We start from the raw sequence: 4,848 nt of genomic DNA, 5'->3' as shown, positions 1-4,848 counted from the left end.
TTAAAATGTACCATATGGTAGTGAGTCTGTGTTGACAAAGAAATATAATCATAAGAAGTCATCAGGGTCCACAAAAAAGTACCCAACAGTTGTGAAAATGAAATTGGCTTAGTTCGGATCATGACAGTAACAGCTATGATAGCTAGCAAGTGATAAACAGCGACAAAATATTATTGACATCCACGAAGTGTTATAAGGATTTATTGTGATAATCTATGTAGAGGGCTCAGAACAGTGTCTGCTTCATGGTAAGCCTCTATAGATGCAATCATTGTATAATTACATCCTTTTATGTATCTATGCTATACTATTTTATGTATATATGTATATATTTTACTATTTTGTAACATTATATTTTTTTCCACTTTCCTGAACTTTATTAAAGAAAAGGTGATGGTAGTAAATGTCCAAAACATAGTCAATTTTCTAGGATTCTTCCTTTGAAAATGTGACATTTGATTTCCAAACACAAGCCAGAGCGTACATGCTTCCCAATTATGCTAAGTAGGTGAGAAGCTGAAATCCTAAAATGTTCATCTTCCAACTTTTCCCAGTCTGTGTTCTGTCTTTGGATCAGCAATAATTGCCTGAACAGCTACGATGGCTTCATTAATTTTTGTCTGTAGCTCCCTGATCTCTCCCATATGGAACAATCCAAGATTTTTGAGCAGCTTCATTAAGAACTGCATTTCCTCTGTCAAACCCAAGAATACGTTTGTCTAAAGCAACAGGCAAATCCTCTTTTGTTTCATTTGTTTTAGCAGCTGCATCCTGCCTCAGGTACTCCTGGACCACAATGTGAATTGCCTTAAGCATTACCAGGTAATCATCATGACAGTGAATCTGATGGTTAGCCAGAGCCATTACACCAGCCTTAAAATTGGGAGTATTTACATCCAAACCAATCAATGGCTCTGCATTTTTTGCTGCATTGTCAGCATGTTTTGTATTACCAGGTAGTAAGTCCTTGTATTTTCAGCATTATCTCAATGTTCAAGTCTAACAGCTAAACCAAGAAACCAGTCAGTGGCTTCCTGTTGATCTTGAATCTTGAAAAGACAGTTAACATCTCTGTAGTACTTTTTAAAGAACTTGGGCTGGGGGTTCCTGGGTGGCTCAGTGGTTAAGGATTGGACTTTTGGTTTCGCCTCAGGTCATGTTCTTAGGGTTTGTGAGTTCCAGACCCACATTGGGCTCTGTACTGACCACATGGAGCCTGCTTGGGATTCTCCCTCCCTCTCTCTGTGTCCCTCCCTTGTTCGTGTGCATGTGCGCTCCCTCTCTCACACTCTCTCCCTCTCTCAAAATACATGAATAAACATTAAAAAAAAAAAAAGCCAGTCACTGCTGTGGATGTTTCTTTAATTACCTGTCTTCAATCTGGTAGTGTCTGATATTCTGGTCTTCAAGTCAGACAGTAAATTTTCTAAATTTTATTTCATTGCTACAATTGAAGCCATCAGGGTTGCAGTAGTTGAGGGCCATCAGCTTGCATCAGAACATAGTCCCCACTCTGGTCTCCTAGGCTGTGGCTGGGAGAAGAGAGGCCAGGAGAAGCGGGTGGCACAGGCACCGGCGATGCAGCAAGGACTATTTTGTAACATTAAAAAAAAAAATAGTGTTTATTTATGAGAGAGAGAGAGACAGAGACAGAGCACAAGCAGGAGAGGGGCAGAGAGAGAGGGAGACACAGAATCCGAAGCAGGCTCCAGGCTCCGAGCTGTCAGCACAGAGCCCGAAGCGGGGCTCAAACCCACAAACTGTGACATCATGACCTGAGCTGAAGTCGGATGCTTAACCAACTGAACCACCCAGGCACTCCTATTTTGTAACATTTTAAACATGATATTTCCAAAATGGTACCTTGAGTCCCTTTAGCCTTCATAATACTTAATGTATTTAGTGAGTACGTAATGGTGCTGTAGTGTACAATGTGTACTGCAACTGCTTCCAGTCAGTTTTCTTCCCTTTTAACAACAGATTAAACACATTTATGAACATCTCTGTGCGTTAACTGTTTTGAATTCTATTGAGTTACAAGCGTATAATAAAATGCACGGGGAAATGGTTTTCTGACTACTGCCATATAGTACTTTGTTGCTTTTTGAAAAATTTACACAACTTTACAATATCAGTAGTACTCTATCTACACTTCAGTTTTATTACAACTTTTTGCAATGGGTACTATAATTGCTGCTAGTTTTTTTTTTAATTTTAATATTATAAATGTGAGGTTGTTTTAATAAACGATTCTTTGATAGGATAAATAGTGAATATATCCTTAGTGTGTGTAATGTTTGCCTTTATTCATTTTTAATTGAGTATATATTAGTGCTTAGTTACTAGTTGGTTACAAGAGTAAAAAAAAACAGTTTAATTTGGCATTTTTGTTTACAGCACTAGTGCATCTATTAAGGTGGGTGGCACATCGTTGCAAGATGGTTCCATATTTGATAGATGACTGGGATACAAAGAAGAAAACTCTCCAGAACTTGTGTAGGGTTTCCATGATGCTCCTTGTCCAGAGTTGCTTTATTGACTATGTTCAAAATGACTAATGAGATGAAAAAGGCAAAACTATGGAAAAGTAGCACTTGAAAGGAAAAAATCAAGAAACAAAATATGTTGCAGTTCCCTCAAAATTGCATTTTAAAAGACAGATAGGCTATAATTCTCCTGAAATACATAAAATAAATAACAGGTATTCACCTTAAAGCTTTGTCACTTGTGCTGTTTATAAGAAAATATACATCAAGGGACCAGGTAAGTAAGAGTGAGTTATATGCAAAGAAGCAGAGAAAGGGATTCTGGCATAAAAAAATGAAGATAAATCTTGAATTATTAATCTTTTTGAATTTCCCAGTTATTTTCCAAGGCAGATGATTGCCGTAGTCATTAGACATTAGTACCATAATTGACAAATAGTATATTTAAGTCAGGAGTCTCCCTACCCATTTGACTACTCTACAGTGTAATTTAATTTGGTCATAATTAAGATGCCTCTCTCTGAAAATGTTTAAGTGATGAAGGAATGTTATGAAGGAGTGTAAATTCATGCAGGTAGCTCTCCTATCTGACTGATACAACACACGTACTACAATCTACAGTTAGACTCCCTCACTGAAGCTGAAACTGACACACCTTCCTTGGGACTGGGGTACAGGGTCTCCCTGTACTATTTTTGTCCTTTATCTGAAGCGGATAATGAATGACCTTTTTTCTATCCTTGGGTTTATCAAATCAGATCCCCATTTCAATTGAAGTATAACAGGTAAGGACATTTACAACCACGAGTAAATGAGTTTTATAGATAAAGGAATGTTTTTCAATGTTCTGTGTCTTAGGACAATTTCTGAGGCAGAAGGGGGATGCTCCACTATGTTACCACACACGTTCTTTTACTACACTGTCAATAGACATATCCAAGTCCAAATCACAACTCCATTAGTCTTGGTTATATATTTCCTCAGTTTTTCTGGGTCTCATGTTTAATTCCCCACATAATGAAATATAATAAAATACAACTTGGTATTATTGACAGGATTAAAATTAGTTCCCTCATGGAAATCTTCCAATAAAATGACTGGCCCAAAGAGAAAACAAACCCCTAAAATTCAAATCCCCTTCCTCTTCATGTATATTCTAAAATACGTAGGTGGTGGTAGTGAGGTGGGCCTCCTGTGTATTCCAAGGACAGTTGCTGTCTGTGACTGAGAAGTCGAGAACATGTAAAATATTTTCCTTAGTATAAAACTCATAGTTTGGGGTATTTTTGACACTAACCACCTATTCATCAATTCTTAAATTCTCTGATTCTCTGATACTGAGTGTCCAACAATTCAATTCAACTCAATTCTGATACTAAGTACCCAGAGTCAGAGTCAGACCCCATAAGTTAAAAGGCTCAGTCCCATAAGACTGCTCTCACTTCAAGATGCTGGCTATAAATAGAAGTACCCAGGCCACCCACACTGCTGACTACAAATTGAAGGTTCCTGTAACCCCTTCCCTAGGTTCCATAATTTGTTAGAAAGACTCATAGAACACAGTGAAACACACATTTACTGGTTTATTATGAAGGATACAAGTCAGGCATAGTCATATGGAAGAGATGGTATGCAGGACAAGGTATGCAGGGGATGCAGGGAGCTTCTGTGCCACTCTTCCAGCATCTCGACGTGCTCACCACTCAGAAGGTCTCTGAACCCTGTTGTTATTATTTTTTTAAAGGAGGTTTCATTACATAACCATGCTTGATTGAATCAGTAGTGGCTGGTGATTAGCGAAACTTCCAGTCCCTAATTTCTCTCCTCTCTCTGGAGGTCAGGGGAAGGGCTGAAAGTCCAACTCTTGGATCGTGCCTTCCTCTTTCTTGAGAGCAGCCCCCATCCTGAAGCTGTCTAGGGGCCCCACCTATCAGAGACCTGCCTCATTAGAACAAAAACTCTCTTTTCATCCAATCACTCAAAAAAGTTCAAGGTTTTAGGAATTGTGTTGTAGGAACTGGGGATAAAGACCAAATATCTTTCCACAGTACCATACATCATATGTTTGGGCAGGAAGGGGATGTGCAGATGTGCTATATCCCTATACAGACTAAAGGGCAGAGAGTCAGAGAAGGGAGCAAAGTCTGAGTTCTAATTCTCCCTTTGGCAGGGTGTGTGTGTGTGTATATATATATATATATATATATATATATATATATATATATATCTCCTCTTGAGAATCTTTTTTGTTTCCTCTGTGTGTACACAGTTGCTAATATTCCTATTATTCCTGATCCACATGTCCTAGATATTTTATTTTCCTTCACCATTTACCTTCAATTCAGCTTGATTATGGAAATAA

General features: G+C 38.2%; 1 pseudogene; it reads right to left on the bottom strand.

Annotated features, from left to right (window-relative positions):
* Positions 1–354: 354 nt before the first annotated feature.
* LOC123602597 lies at positions 355–1,503 on the bottom strand (annotated as a pseudogene).
* Positions 1,504–4,848: the final 3,345 nt, after the last annotated feature.

Source organism: Leopardus geoffroyi, chromosome D1, assembly GCF_018350155.1.
Source record: "Leopardus geoffroyi isolate Oge1 chromosome D1, O.geoffroyi_Oge1_pat1.0, whole genome shotgun sequence".
In the NCBI taxonomy this organism is placed as follows: domain Eukaryota; kingdom Metazoa; phylum Chordata; class Mammalia; order Carnivora; family Felidae; genus Leopardus; species Leopardus geoffroyi.
Note: the sequence above shows the minus strand (reverse complement) of the source record. Positions and strands in the feature narration are given on the sequence as shown.